General features: G+C 30.6%; 2 pseudogenes across 1 annotated transcript; both read left to right on the top strand.

Moving 5' to 3' along the window:
• The first annotated feature begins 477 nt into the window (after nucleotides 1–477).
• Nucleotides 478–6,777, top strand: LOC110269565 (uncharacterized; annotated as a pseudogene). The gene is made up of 4 exons (XR_002358347.2): nucleotides 478–601; nucleotides 950–1,385; nucleotides 5,828–5,949; nucleotides 6,280–6,777. The product of XR_002358347.2 is annotated as an uncharacterized LOC110269565 (transcript).
• A 1,359-nt stretch (nucleotides 6,778–8,136) lies between these two features.
• On the top strand, nucleotides 8,137–9,467 carry LOC107632245 (alkane hydroxylase MAH1 pseudogene; annotated as a pseudogene).
• The last annotated feature ends 7,422 nt before the right edge of the window (nucleotides 9,468–16,889 follow it).

Below are 16,889 nucleotides of genomic sequence, written 5' to 3'. Positions count from 1 at the left end.
TTAGATTTTAAGTTAAGGATAAAATTAAAATATTATAGTTATTTATTAATGGTTCGAGATGAATGATTTTAAAATTTTTTACATTTTAAAAAATAAGAGATATTTTTATATTTTTAAATTTAATTAATAATTTTTTTTGATATAAAATCATAGATCTATTTATCATTTATTAAATTATCGGCAAATAATTTAATTAATCAATAAGAACTTTGTCAATTAATCAAATTTTAATATAAATTTGAATAACAATCAAAACAATAAAAGATATTAATCATAGGAACTAATAATACTCTTTCGTTTTTTTTTTTTTTTTTTCTAAAACTAAAAGTGAGACTTAAATATGCAACTTTTATGTGAGTATAGCAAAATATTATACCATTTGACTTATAATTCGCATTCTCTTTTAATTTTACACGTAGCATAAATAATCAAATAATTTTTGAAAATACATAAAATTGAAATTTTGCAATTTCCAATGAATCAATTGACAGTTGACAGTTAGTCAGGTAACGCTACTTCCTTCCGAATTCCCTGTACTCTGAACAGTTCCAATCAACTTACGCTTCATTTGGGCATCGAAGCGGAACCCTAAAATTCTAAGGTATGGTGAAGCCAACGTTCTCTGTTTTTGCTTGTCTCCTGCAAATTTTACTTCTTACTAATTTGGAGTTTCTTCGCCCCTTCCGAAACCTATTTTAAATGTCAAACAACACTGTTCTGCGAAACCCTATTTCGCCCAAGTTGAAGTTGTTAACATTATTTTGCTACTAATTCCACGGGTAAATCTCAATTTCACTGTAAATTTGCTTATTTTTTGTTTTTCACAATCTTCAAAAACAAAATCACCATGCTTGCTGTGTGCTGGAAATTTGGTGTATTCTGTGTCGGTGATTCAATTATTGTTCCTGCTTGATTGTAACCTAAAAATGCTTTCTCTCTTTGATAATAGGAATGCATACTTCTGTTGAGGGAATTAAACGTCAGTTATCGTCATGGATGGTGAAGAAGGTTGGTACCAATCATGTGAGTAACTCTGACAATTTTATTGAAACCACTTGTTCTGTAAAGCTCGGAAGGAAAAGGAAAATGCAGAGATAGTTCACAAAAGGGGAGCTTCAAAGAGGAAATCAAACTTAAATGCAAAGGATGAAGCTAAGAGAAAAAGAAAATCAAGTCAAGGTGATGGAAGCAGCGGTAGTACCATTCAAAAGAAGAAGAATAAAGGCAATGGTCCAATGGATCAAGCTCGTAAGTCGTCTAGAAAGAAATGCCGAAATTTAGAGGATCATAGACGTGATAGTACTGATGTAATTCCAGGTCAAGCATCTGATGATGAAAATGATCTGGAGTTGACGGTGGATGATTTAATGACCATAGCAGAACAGGTAATTTTCTTCTCTGTTAAGATTGATGGAGAAAATTTGTGTCTTTTGATAGTTTGCTAAGTAATCTAAATAGAAATATGTTGGCATCTTTAAAAGTCATTTTTTGTTATGAAATAAATAGATAAGGAAGATATAAATATAAGATAGAGAAATATAAATATAAAATTTTTGTATTAATGTTCACTAATATATCTTGATATAATAAAAATAATTTGTATATATATATATTACTAATATAAATAGTATTGAATGTAAAAGAGAGAGAAGAGTATAAAAGAGAGAGAATATTGTTATTGATTATTGTTGTGTATAATCCTTTTGTCCCGTATATGCTTTTATATGCATACAAGATTTTACTTTTTAAATTTTATTAATTTTGTTTTGCCATAAGAACTTGCTTCTTTCAACATAGGAAAATCGAGCCGCCCATATTAATGTTCATCCACATCACCATGTTTATCACAACACTCTTCTTGGATGACTATTTACGATTATTGCCTTGTTAAAATCTTACTAAAGAAAAATCCAATGGAAAAAAATTTTAGTGAAGGAAAAAGAGTACAATATCCTTTGTGATGGGGATTGCCTCGTTAAAAACTTTATCAAGAAAAACCCAATGGGAAAAAAATCTGATCAAGGAAAAAAGAGTACAGTCTCCCCCTCTTGTCGACATCATTTAATATCTGTAAATCGGCGCATCTCAATCTCATGTACCAATCTTTCAAAAGAGGATTTTGGGGGTGACTTTGTAAATAAATCTGCCAGATTATCACTTGAGCGGATCTGTTGTACATCAATTGTCCCTTATTTTGAAGATCACGGGTGAAGAAGAATTTGGGAGAAATATGCTTTGTTCTATCGCATTTGATATGTTCATCCTTATCTTCAAACAGGACAGTTGGAGTTATCTTATGATCAATCAGTCAACATGATGACAGAATATATTAGATCAAACTCCTGAGCCAAAAACACTCGCGACTTGCCTCATGTATCGCTAGTATTTCAGGACGATTAAAGGATGTTACCGCAATCGTCTGTTGTGGACCTCCATGATATAACTGTACCACCATATATGAATAGGTATCCTGTTTGAGATCTCCTTTTATGTGGATCAGACAAGTATCCAGCATCTGTATAGCCAACTAATTGTGACTTGGATCCATAGGGATAAAACAATCCCATATCAACCGTTCCATGAAAATATCGAAAGATTTGTTTGATTCCCACTCTAATGTCTTCTGGTTGGAGAGGAACTATACTTTGCTAATAAGTTCACATCAAATGATATATCGAGCCGTGTGTTATTAGCAAGATACATTAGCGCTCCAATGACACTAAGATATGGTACTTCAGGACCAAGGATATCTTTATTTTCTTCTTTAGGACGAAATTAATCCTTTTCCACATCCAAATACCTTACGATCATTGGGGTACTGGGATACTTAATGGACGTGATTTATCCATATAAAATCTCTTAAAAATCCCATTTTTTATATGCTCGCAGGCCAAGACAAAATTTAGTCTTTCCAAGATCTTTCATCTCAAACTCTTCTTTTAAAGTCTTTATAATTGTTGGAATTTCTTCAAGAGTTTCAATGATATTTAAATCATCAACTTACACAGCAATTATAATGAATTCAGATGCAGATTTTTTATGAAAACACATGGGCAGATATCATCATTCTTAAATCCGTTTTGGCCAGATACTCAATAAGACGATTATACCACATTCGTCCAAATTGCTTTAGACCATATAAAGATCTTTGCAATTTGACTGAGTATAACCCATGTGAATATTCATTGGATGGTTTAGATATCTTTAGTCCTTTAGGGACTTTCATATAGATATCACGATCTAATGATCCGTATAAATAGGCCGTTACCACATCCATTAAATGCATATGTAGTTTATGATATGCGGATAAACTAACCAAATAACGCAATGTTATTGCATCTACTACAGGGGAATATATTTCTTCATAATCTATACCGGACCTTTGTGAAAAACCTTGTGCCACAAGTCGAGCTTTGTAGCGTACAACTTCACTTTTCTCATTTCGTTTTCTCACAAATACCCGCTATACCCAACAGGTTTTACATCTTCTGGGGTACGGACTACAGGTCCAAAGACTTCACGTTTTGCAAGTGAGTCTAACTCAACCTTCATGGCTTCTTTCCATTTTGGCCAATCATTTCTTTGTCGACATTCTTCGACTGATCTTGGCTCAAGATCCTTACTTTCATGCATGATATTTAATGTCACATTATATGCAAATATTTCATTGATAATTATCTCATTTCGATCTCATTTCTCTCCTGTAAAGACATAATTTATTGAGATCTCGTCATTTTCATAATTTTCAGGTAACTGGACGTCTTTTGGCGTTAAAACTACATTAGAATTTTGGACAATTGCAAGTGTCTCTACTATGTCTTTTTCAACATGAATAGTATTTACCTCTTTTCTTTTTCGAGAATTTTTATCTTTGGAACCGACAGGCCTGCCACGCTTCTGGCGTGAATTTGTTTCAGTGGCTATTTGTCTGACTGGGACATCAATTCGAATTGGGGCATTTTCCGCTGGTATATAAGATTTGATTATCCTCTTTGTATCGGAAAATGCATCAAGCAATTCATTTGCTATTCTTTGCAAATGTATAAGCTTTTGAACTTCTAGTTCACATTGCCCTGATCGAGGATCTAAATGCATTAAAGATGATTCATTCCAATTAAGTTTCTTTTCAGGAAGCTTATTCTTTCCCCTTGAAAATTTTGATTCATGAAAATGACAATCCACAAACCAGGCTTTAAATACATCTCCAGTTTGTATCTCAAGATACCTCACTATAGAGGGAGAATCATATCCAACATATATTCCCAATTTTCTTTGGGGTCCCATTTTGGTGCGAGAAGGTAGTGCAATGGGAGCATATATCGCACACCTGAATATTTTCTTAAATGGGAAACATTTGGCTGCTGGCCAAAAGCTAATTGCATAGGAGAGAACTGATGGTAACTCGTTGGCCTCACCGAATAAGTGCTGCGGCATGTAAAATAACATGCTTCCAAATCGAGGTTGACAGATTTGTTCTCATAAGTAAGGATCTAACAATCAACTGGAGGCGTTTAAAAAGTGATTCCGCTAACCCATTTTGTGTGTGAACATGAGCTACTGGAGGTTCAACATTTATTCCATTAGCCATGCAATAAGCATCAAAGGCTTGGGAAGTAAATTCACCAGCATTATCAAGACGAATTGCTTTGATTGGATTTTCCGGAAATTGTGCTTTTAATCGAATAATTTGAGTAAGTAATCTCGCAAACGCAAGGTTGCGAGAGGACAATAAGCACACATATGACCATCTCGAAAATGCGTCTATTAGGACCATAAAATGTTTAAAAGATCTACATGGTGGATGAATATGTCCACATATATCACTTTGAATCCTTTTTAGGAATTCAGAGGACTCAAATCCAATCTTTACTGGTGATGGCCTTAAAATTAATTTTCCTGAGAACATGCAGCACAACAAAATTCACTAGATTTAAGAATCTTCTGGTTCTTTAGTGAATGTCATGGGAGTTTTCAATAATTCTCTGCATCATGGTTGTTCCCAGATGACCCAATCGGTCGTGCCAAGTTATGAATTCATTTGGGCTAGTAAACTTCTGGTTTACAATGGCATGTGATTCAATTGCACTAATCTTGGTATAATATAGCCCAGATGAGAGTGAGTGTAATTTTTCTAATATCACCTTTTTTATTTAAATCATGAGTTGTAATACATAAGTACTCATGATTTTCTTCATTCATTATTTCAATGTGATATCCATTTCGGTGAATATCTTTAAAACTCAATAAGTTTCTTAGAGACTTGGTAGACAATAGTGCATTATTTATTATGAATTTTGTTCCTCTAAGAAACAAAATTATAGCTCTTCCAGAGCCTTCTATCACATTGCCTGAGCCAATAATAGTATTAACATATTCTTCTTTTGGCACAAGATGGGTAAAGTATATATTATTTTTGAGAATGGTGTGCGAACTTGCACTATCCGCAAGACATACATCTTCATTATATATTCTTGCCATTTTCTTCAAAGACAAATAATAATAATAAAATGAGTAGTAGTACATGCACAATTAAATTAAATTCTTGAATGAAATTATTTTTCTAAGAAACTGTACATAGTGTCATATACTAAAATTTTATTATTATTATTATTATCATTAAAATTTGACACATTTAATGATTTTAAAATTTATAAACATTAATATTTTATTATTTATATACATCATATTTGAAATTTAAATATATAAAACTTAACAATAAATTTTTTACATTATTTATTTACATGAATACTTAATAATCCCACATATTAAACTATTTTATCATTGATCAAATGACCAATATTTTTTTCAAAATCTTCAAAGAAATCAGATACATCGTAATGAGCGGTGGAATTTTCAGCATCATTTGAAACGAAATTCGTCTCCTTTCCTTTGTCATCCATTTTCAAAGATGCTTGATAAAGATCAACTAGGTGCCTTGAGGTACGACAGGTACGTGACCAATGGCCATTTCCACCACAACGGAAACACTTATCCTCTGTTGAGTTATTTTGCCTATTGTTTCTTTCTTTATCCCACTTCTGGTGAGATATTTTCTTATGAACATAATTCTTCTTCCTTTCGTAATTTTTCTTGTTGCCAAAACCTTGTCATTTACCTCTTCTAGGATAATAATTTGTTGCATTTACTTCAGGAAATGGGGCGGCGCTAGTTGGGCGCGCTTCATGATTTTTTTAAAAGTAACTCATTGTTGCGTTGAGCAACAAGAAGGTAAGAAATTAACTCAAAATATTTTTTAAATCTTTTTTCTCGATACTGCAGCTGTAGGAGCATATTTGAGGCATGGAAGGTCGAGAAAGTTTTCTCTAACATATCATTATCAGTTATCTTTTCCCCACATAATTTCATTTGTAAGGTGATTCGAAACATTGCTGAATTATATTCATTTATGGATTTAAAATCCTGTAGACGTCCATTCATATCGGGTTTGAGGAAGTATTACCGTTTTTTTATGATTATACTTTTCTTCAAGGTCTTTCCACAAATCTGCAGGATTTTTTATTGTGAGATATTCATTTTTTAATCATTCGTCAAAATGACGACGAAGAAAAATCATGGTTTTGGCTTTATCCTTTTGTGATGTATTATTTTCAGCTTTAATGGTATCTCTAAGATCCATTGAATCAAGATGAATTTTAGCATCTAATATCCATGATAAATTGTTGTTTCCAGATATATCAAGAGCATTAAATTCAAGATGATAGAGTTTTGACATAATGAAAATTTGTTACCTGAGTCTTCCTAAAATTTGATCAGAGTCTCGTGCTGAACTGCTGATAACGTGTTGTAAAATAAATAAATAAGAAAGATATAAATATAAGATAGAGAAATATAAATATAAAATGCTAGTATTAATGTTCACCAATATAATTATCTTGATATAATAAAAGTAATTTGTATATATATATATATATATATATATATATATATTACTAATATAAGTAGTGTCGTATGTAAAAGAGAGAGAAGAGTACAAAAGAGAAAGAATATTATTATTGATTATTGTTATGTATAAAAGAGAGAATATTGTTATTAATTATTGATAAGAGCAATGCTAGGGGCCAGCAACTTTTGTGATTGGTAGCCATCAATGATGATCTAATGGTGTGAGATTGGTGTGAGATTTTATCCAATGACTCACCTTTATCTGCTGATTACATGTTAGCCAAAATTTAACAAAACTGCTGGCCCGTAGACTTTTCCTATTGATAATATTATATATAATAAGTATATAAGTCTAAATAGTGTATACATAAAATTATAAATATTCATTTAAATAAAATGACCTTAAATTAAGTTTTTCCCTGACATTACTGTTTTATCAAATTAATTCTAAGCACATTTTTCTCCGATCCTTAAATACATTTGTTGCTATAATGTGAATACATTTTAGTTAAAAACACATATAAAAACTAGTTTTAGTTTTTGAATATTTAAAACACATCCATCTTATTTTTGGCCCGGCAACAAATTTTTTCAGGAGGCGGCCAGGACAAATGATTCAGCCATCTCTTATCATTTTTTAGAGAAATGTTACACACATATATATATATTTTTTAACCAAGTTGAATTATAAGATTTAGGTGAGTGAAAATGATAAAAGTAACTTTTACTAATATTAGACCAACTTAATTGAATTTAGTTGACAAAAACGTTTGGCTTGTATAATATTATTCACGAGGCTCTGAAGAAAAGAAACAATTTCATTGGCAAAAAGGGGCAAATTTCAGCCCAAGCCATTAGAGCTGGCCTCCAACCTCAACTATCTAGCCTCACCAAATTTCAACCCTGTCTATGGGTTTTTGTTGGTCCCGGCCCCTAATGGCTCCAAACGTTAAGAGGTTGGCCTCTTCAGCCCATAGGTTAGCCCCTACTAATTGATAAAGCTGCTTCTTCTTGACCAATGAGTCTTAGCTCAAGTGGTCTTTCTCTCCCCACTTCAAAGGTTCGACACATCGATATTTTTTTCAATTCTAGTTTTTTTTTTTTATTTTCTTTTCCATCTTTTTCAATTCTAGTTTTTTTTTTTTAATTTTCTTTTCCATCTGTGCCTATAAATTTATGAGAAAAACAACCATTCATGCACAGATACATCTTAGAAACAAGCTCTTAAGGCCACCATGATGCTCTCACTGGAGTCCTTTGCTTTATTTGTAGCCATTATCACATTCGTTTGCATCCATATTTGGAGGAAAATGGGATCCTCAATCCTGATTACGACATCTGGAAACGCCAGAGGGACATATTACAATCATTGTTCAAGCAAAACATTCTTGAGAATTTTGTTACAAAATCCATTCATAAGAAGTTGGAGGGTTCCCTACTTCCACTTCTGAATGATGTTTCGGAATCAAAAACTATTGTGGACTTGGAAGCATCTTTCAGAGGTTCACTTTTGACAACATTTGCACCATAATGTTGGCATTTGATCCCAATTGTCTTCCCAACAAGTTCACTGAATTCCAAGAGGTTGCTTTTGAAAAAGCTTTCAACAAAATGGAGGATGCAATTCTCTATAGGCACTTTGTCCCAAGATCCTTGTGGAAGCTGCAAAAATGGCTCCGAATCGGATCCGAGAAGCACTCCATCGTATCCCAACAAATTATTGATAAGTTCTTGCATGAATGTATATCATCCAATTTTGATGAACAGCATAGCAGAGTCATCAATTGCACTCAAGAAGATGAACCAAACATTAACATGCTTAAAGCTCTTGTGGAAGAAAGTGGAATGGAACAAATAGATTACAAGTTTCTAAGAGACACTGCAATTAATCTCTTGACGGCAGGAAGGAACACAATCAGTGCAGGTCTCAGTTGGTTTTTCTGGCTTGTTTCGACTCACCCTAAAGTTGAAATCAAGATCCTTGAAGAAATCAGAGCAAACTTCAATGCTAATGAAGAAAACTGGCTCATTTCAGAGGTGAAAAACCTTAACAAGCTAGTTTACTTGCATGGAGCTATATGTGAAGCTTTGAGGCTTTTCCCTCCAGTGCCATTTGAGCATAAATGTGCCATCAAATCTGATATACTTCCTAGTGGAGATTGTATTGGTCCAAATACTATGATCTATTACTCTCTATATTCAATGGGAAGGATGGAACAAATATGGGGTAAAGATTGCTTGGAATTTAAGCCAGAAAAGTGGATTTCGGAAAAAAGGAGCAATATACAGATACCATCATATAAGTTTATAGCTTTCAATGCAGGCCCAAGAAGTTGTTTGGGTAAAAATCTTAGCTTTATCCAAATGAAGATTGTTGCCATTGCTTTGCTGTGGAACTTTCACTTCCAAGTGGTGGAAGGTCATTCTGTGTGTCCAAGTGTTTCTGTTATACTTCACATGAAGCATGGCTTGAAAGTTCATGTTACCAAAAGAAGCAATTGATGGAAGTATAGGGAATTTCATCGTTGTTTTTCTTGATTGGCTATTGTGTCTTTTAAGTTTGTAATTGCTACTTCACAAGTTCACATGTAACTAGCTAGTATAGTCTTTTAATAATCAGTGATCATATATGTATTATGTACAGTGTACACTATAATATAAAGTTAACAAAAACATGCAAAAATAAATAAAGCTAATCACTGTGTTCACTATATCATAGTTATTAGAATTGGACCGGAGAGACAAAATATCAATACTCTGATCGGTTCAATTCAATATAAGAAATGTTTCTGCAATTAAGTTGGTGTGGAGAAGGAACATGATCTTCCCCAATATAAAGACTTTTTATAAAGCGTCCTGACCAACATGATCTTCACCACTGTTTCTGATTAAAGAATTGATTTTTCTGCACAAAAAAAAAAAAAAAAGATTACCACACACAAGCAAACAACAGTATAAAATATTTATGATTTGGCCCAATGGTATTTTATTGATAATATCAAGATCTAAGGTTACCACGAGTGATGGTGATGCTTACATAAGTTAGAAGGATGGACCCTGAAGATTGTTGCTCCAATTTGAAAGACTATAAAGCATTCAATATTCACATGTATTAGTGGCAGTTTGGGTGGTAAAGTCCCAACCCGGAAAAACTGTCCTCACTCTAGAGGAACAAAAACTTTTCAATATTTAGCAACAAATGAAATTGAAAAATAAACAAATAAAACAAAAACTCTCTTTTACCTCTGCAGATTTGGACTCAAGTCTCAAGAAGCTTTTGAAAATTGAAATCGATTACAAATTTACAACTGCTGTATCTTATAAACCAGTTTGTTAATGTGTATTTTATATTAATAGTTGATTTTTGTCTACACGTTTAATATATATATATACTCAACTAAATTCTTTTATATTTATTTAATTCAATTTTAATTTTAGTTTTAGTTTTACATTCATTCTTTCTCATATTAATTATATTTTTTAATATAATTATATACAACTCTTAAAATGAATATTAAATTTTATTAAATATTTACAAATTAAAAAAAATAAAGATATCCTTAATCACAATATATTTTCTCCTTTTATGATTATATAATATTTTTCAATAAATACTTGAAATATAATATAAATATAAGCTAATTAATAAATTATTAAAATTTAAAAATAATATAAATTTAATACAAAAATAAAATTTAAAAATATTTATTATAAAAAAATAAAATAAAATTTTATATACATATTTAATTATAACTTAGTCAATTAATTTAACTAATGACTCAACAATTGAATTAGTGATCTAATAATTTAATATTCTGGTCAAATCAGTTTTCGGTAGTAATTACAAATAAGTAAAGAAATCAATTTGTAGTAACTTGAGAGAAATATTACTTTTGTATCAATGTACTTTTTTTTTTTTTTTTTTTTACATTAGAGTCTAAATATATACCTAATTAATGATAGAAGGACGTGTATTGATTTTAATGTGCAAAATATGAGTGAAAATTTACTTCTCTGAGTTTGAGCCTACCAACTAACATATCAATGTAGAAGGTGGCACTAATCCAAAATTTTCTTCTTTGGATTGGAGTCAGGATGGACAGTGATTTAAATCTCAGAAAGCAATTGATTGCATCACAGTATTTCAGTTGCAACCTTTGAGAGTTTGGATGAATAAGCAAAATTTTTGCTACATAGAATACTTGCTAATAAGATAATACTCTATAGGCTTTTAACATAGCAGCTGCTAACTCGTTCATTTCTTGCCTGCAGCTTCAGTCAGACATAATTAAATAGGTTGCACTTTTAAGGGTAAAATCATGCAAATGAATTCAATTGTCCTTTGTTAATTATCAGAAGCTGGATTGTCATATACTATTTATTATATTGCTCGGAGGGATCAGTGTATAGTGTATACACTCAGAGGCTGATCTAGAAATCTTTTAAGGAGGGAGTCAAAATTAAATATTTATATAATTAGATATTATATTATATAATTGGTGATATTATTTTTTATTATTATTTTTAATAAAAAATTATTAATAAATGTTATATTAAAATAAAAAAATCTACTAAAAAATAATAATTTTATATTTGATATTATTCATAAATTAAATGCATTTAAAATAAATTAATGAATAAAATATGTAAAATATTTATACTAATATACAATTTATTTAATATGTTATTATTTTAATATCATAAAAACATAAATAAATGTTGAAATAATTTAATTTTTATGTATATACTTTTTTATTATTTAATTAAAATTTGTTATAAAAATTAAAGTATTTTTTATACGATAATAAAATTAAAAAAATTTATTGATTAAAATAATTGACTTAAAAAATTATAATATACTATTAATATTCAAAATATAATAAATAATATTTGAACACAGGTCATAAGATAAAAAATATTTTAATTAATCATTAAATTAATAATTTAATTTTAAAATTACATGTATCATCAATATATAAAAAAAATTTAAAAAAAATTGCTGGAGAGACCATGCTCACGAAAAAATTTAGGAAATCAATATTTTTATTAAAATTTAATCCGTATTTAATCAATAAAAAAAATGAATAATCTTATATTATTAGATAAAATCTTATACTATTTAAAATATAAATAATAACTAATTAATAATTATAAATCACAAAATTTACTGGCTGCTTCTAAATCCACCAGCTGCATACACTTCTTTCGAGCATAGATTTATGAAAGCCAAGTAGCCAACGGTGTCAGGATAATAAATTATCTGGGATTCGGCCTACATTGGATCTTTTTCCCGCGCGTAACGGTCTATTTGGACTAGATTGGAATATATTTGATTTGGAAATGAAAACTTTTGTTTGTGATATATAAGAGGTAATGGTCAAATCAGTACCCGAAAGATTCAAACGCTGACATTTTGATACCTCACTATTGTTATTGACAAAATGATTTTTAAAAGATTTTAAAATTTGACAAGCGTATTCACGAGTTCACCAGAGCACATTTCTGACAAGCACAGTGTGACATGGCCATTACATTTTGATGACATGGCAAATACCCCCAATCCTAATTCTTCTCCTTGTCCTTCCTCCTCCCTAACGCACTCCTCCCTTCCCATTCCTGAATGCATTCTCCCCCCTCCCCAACCCTAATCCTTCCCTCCCTCTCTCTAATCCTAATTCTTCTCCTTCTCCTTCCCCTTCCTCAACGCACTCCCCCCTTCCCCTTCTTGAATGCATTCTCCCCCCTCCCCAACCCTAATTCTTCCCTCCTCCTCTCTAACCCTAATTCTCCATCTCCAACGCACGTCCCCCTCCTCAGTCCAAAATCCCCCTTTCTAAACCCTAATCCCCTTCCCTTGTCTCTTTGAATTATAATCTCCTTCCTAATACAGTGTCTCACACTCTCAACTCTCCCCCAAAACAACAGTAGAGCTCAACCTTCTCAGTCTTACAGAGCCAGTGTCATCGACACCGCACTGTCGCCATCTCGTCGTCGGGTCTTCTGCGTCCGCCAGTGTCTCCTTCGTAGCATTGCGTTGTCTGCACACCTCCACCGCTGTCGCCTTCACTGCTTGTATCTGCTTGCTGCTAGTCCCCAGTCGTTGCCATGCCTCCTCTGTCTGGGTTCCATCTTGGCTCTATCGTGTCCTGCCCCCTCTATGTCTGGTGTTCTTCTTCTATTCTTGTTTTGGTGGTGTCTGTATTAAGTTTTATTTTATTTTATTTTATTTTATTTTGATTATTGTATATGAATTTGTTTCTGAGTTTTATTGTGATTAATCTTTTTGAATGATAATTTAACCTAAAAACTTGGGACAATTCATGATTTGGGGCAACTCTGTTGATGTTGAGGTTGTTGTTGCTGTGAATAGTGGTGTTGAGGGAGGGAGAGGGAAGTGTGCGTTGGGGAAGCGGGAGTGGTGGAGAGAGAGAGAGTGGTGAAGGTTGTTATTGCTGTTGATGTTAAAGTTGTTGTTGCTGTGAATGGTGGTGTTGAGGGAGGAAGGGAAAGTGTACCTTGGGGAGGGGCTTGTGATGCGGCGGGGACTGCGATTAGGGAGAAGTGTGCGTTGGGGATGGGGGTTGTGACAGGGAGGGAGAGGGAAGGAGAGGGAGTGTGCGTTGGAGAGGGAACTTTGGGGGTGGTTTGCCAAGTCACCAAAATACGGTGGCCACATCAGCACTGTGCTTGCTGGAAATGTGCTCCGGTGAACTCGTGGGTATGCTTGTCAAATTTTAAAACCTTTTAAGGACCATTTTGTCAATAACAATAGTGAGGTACCAATAAAATGTCAGCATTTGAATCTTTCGAGTACTGATTTGGTCATTACCTCTATATATAAAATAAGAATTGGTTTGAATTATAAATTTATGAAATTCTTTAACTAAACTCAAATTCTTTTGTTTTAGGATTTAGTGGGTTAAATATGTAAAAAATATATTTTACTTTATAGATACAACCATGTTATGTTTCTATTAAAATTATTAGTTATTAATATAAATATATATTATAATATAAAATATATATTAAAAATAAATTAAATAATATATGTATATTTATATACAAATATATTATAGTTGATTTTAGTATAATACAAATAATATTTTTGTTTAAATATTAATACAAAAGAGAGAATTTAAAGAGAAGAAAAGGTAGTAGAAATCTAATAGCAATCCAGTCATAGCAACGAAAATTATATGATAAATAAAAGACATACAAAAATATAAATATTAAATTATAAACAAATTAAATCAATTCTCGTTAAACTGTAATTTAAGAGGATTCCTACTTTAATTTCATTGTGGACTTGCAAGACATTTTCTAGAGGGTCACTTTTGAAAGCATTATTTGCTCGAGTAATGTGGCATTTGATCCCAATTGCCTTCCTAAATCCCAACAAACTCACTTTGACATTTGGAAGTTGCAAAATGCCTCTAAATTTGGACAGGAGAAGCACTCCAAATTGGATCAAACTTTGACATGCTTAAAGCTCTTGTGGAGGAGGAAAGTGGAATAGAGCAAATAATAGATTACAAATCTAGAAGGTTTGTGTTTGTTTTTGAGAATATGACCAAATAAGATATTGAGAATAAGATATAAAAGATAAAGATATAAAATTTTGTATTATTGTATTTTATTTGTTGATAAATTTGAATAAATTATAAAAATAAAATTTATTCTCATTTTTGTTATCTAAAAAATTTGAGAAAAAATATAATTATAAAAAATTAACAAAAATAATAAAAGAAAAAATAAAGAATAAGTTGTGTCTTTGTTAGTATTTTTGTGTCTTTTTTATCATGATAGATATAAAAATATATTAATTTAGTGTCTTTGAACACAATGTTTCTGTCTATGTTTCATCTATCAAACACAATTTTCCTGTAAAGCTAAGATACAGTGCAATTAAATCTCTTGGCAGCAGGTTCACACAATTAGTGCAGGTCTTGTTGGTTCTTTTGGCTTGTTTCAGCTTACCCTCGTGTTGAAATCAAGATCTTTGAAAAAATAAAAGCAAATTAAACTTTAAAACCAATGAAAAAATTGGCTCACTAGATTACAACTTTACATGCATGGAGCAATATGTGAAACATTGAGGCTTTTCCCTCCGGTTCAATTGGAGCACAAGTGTACCATTAAATCTGATACAGTTACTATTCATGTTAATGCATATATATTAATATAGTATTTAAGTATATTTTGTATTGATTTCATATATTTATTTAGTCCGATATTTCTTGTTGTATATAAACAGCATGAAATAATAAACAATATCTGAATATCAAATTTAGTTTTGTTTATTATCATAAATTTTAACCATGATTACGTGAAATTTTAACCAGAAATGTGGATTTGGGAAGAAGGGAGCATATACCATCATATAAGTTTATATAAAAAAAATATAAGCTTCACTGAAATGAAGATAATTGCCATTGCTTTGCTTTGGAAGGTCGTTGTGTGTGTCAAAGTGTTCACACACGAAACATGGGTTGCAACTTGCAAGGTTACTTAAAAGAGCCAATTGATGGAAGCATGATCAGTATCATTGATTTTTCTGATTGTTGGTTGTTGTGTTGTTTTTAATTTGTGATTGCTACTTTACATGCAACTAGTATGACCTCTTAATTAACATGACATATTTATTGATGATACCAAAAAAATGGTCAGGAAAAAAGTCAGGGGAAAAATAAGAAAAAGATAGATGATGTTAATGGGTTTATCTTTAAACTAGCTTCAGACTTGCATTTTGCGTCAAATTTAATTTAGATGAATATATAAATTTAAAAACATTAATAAATAATAATTTTATTCGTTACATAATTTTTTTCATAGTATTTTATAAGGTAAAACGTATATATAAATCAAACATATCTCAAAATTACGTGAAAGTCTCAAATCAAAAAATGTTATGTGCATGTCCTCATGCATATTTTTATATGAATAGAATGGATAGAATTCGAATTAGCTACTAAATCTAATTGACAAGATTAGAATTAGTAGAAATTGGGGTAAATCAACATTACTTAACTCGATTTACCAACGAATGTAGTTCGATACTAGTAAATTGAATCGTGTAAATTTAATTTATAAGCAATGGCATAAAGTAAATAAATCAAATACAGTAAGTTCGATTTAGTGTGGTTTTAGGTATATAAAATTTTTTTATATCAAATTTCATATAATACTCTATCGTCCATTTTTTATAACTCATAAATATTTTGGAAAAAAATTGTGTATATTTTAGAAGGAGGATTTGTGGTATAATTTAAATAAATTTATTAAAAAAATTTATTAAAAATATATTTACTCAAATTTCAAATACAATACTCTTCTATTTAATTAATAATTTAAAAAATTAAAAAAATAATATTATTCAAAAATTTATGAGACTTTTTCAAAATATTTATGAGCTATCAAAAATGGATAGAAGAATAATATTGTATGAAATTTGAATAGCTTTGTGTTGATTTTTAATTAAAATACTCATATCATTATAATTATTCATTTTGTAACGAATACAACTAAACTTTTGCTAATAATTTTAAATTAAATATTTTTATAAAATTTTAAAATTTTTTATTGTAAGTATTTTTTTGTAATTATTATAAATAATTTTATAAAATTTAAAAATAGCTTAAAAGATGTTATGAGTACTATTTTTAAATTACTTACAATAATATTTTAATAACTGAAAATAATTTTCAGTTTTTAAGAGAGTATGTGTGTGTAATAAAATAAGAAAAAAAATTAATTATGAAAATAATGTGTAAAATATTAGCAAGAATAAAAAAAAAGATAAAAGAAGAGACATGAGATTATCTATAAAAGATTAAAAAATATGAAATAGATATTGATTTATATAGTAAATCTGAGTAAAAAAAGTGAGTATAAGAATAAGAGAATGAATTCTATGACAATGATTTGAGAACGAGTGAATGATAGAATATATTATGTGTAGTTAATAATAATGAGTTATGATAGTAATG

Source organism: Arachis ipaensis, chromosome B3 (assembly GCF_059453495.1).
Source record: "Arachis ipaensis isolate K30076 ecotype BB chromosome B3, ASM5945349v1, whole genome shotgun sequence".
In the NCBI taxonomy this organism is placed as follows: domain Eukaryota; kingdom Viridiplantae; phylum Streptophyta; class Magnoliopsida; order Fabales; family Fabaceae; genus Arachis; species Arachis ipaensis.
The sequence above is the reverse complement of the archived record's forward strand: the minus strand, read 5'-3'. Positions and strand labels throughout refer to the sequence as shown.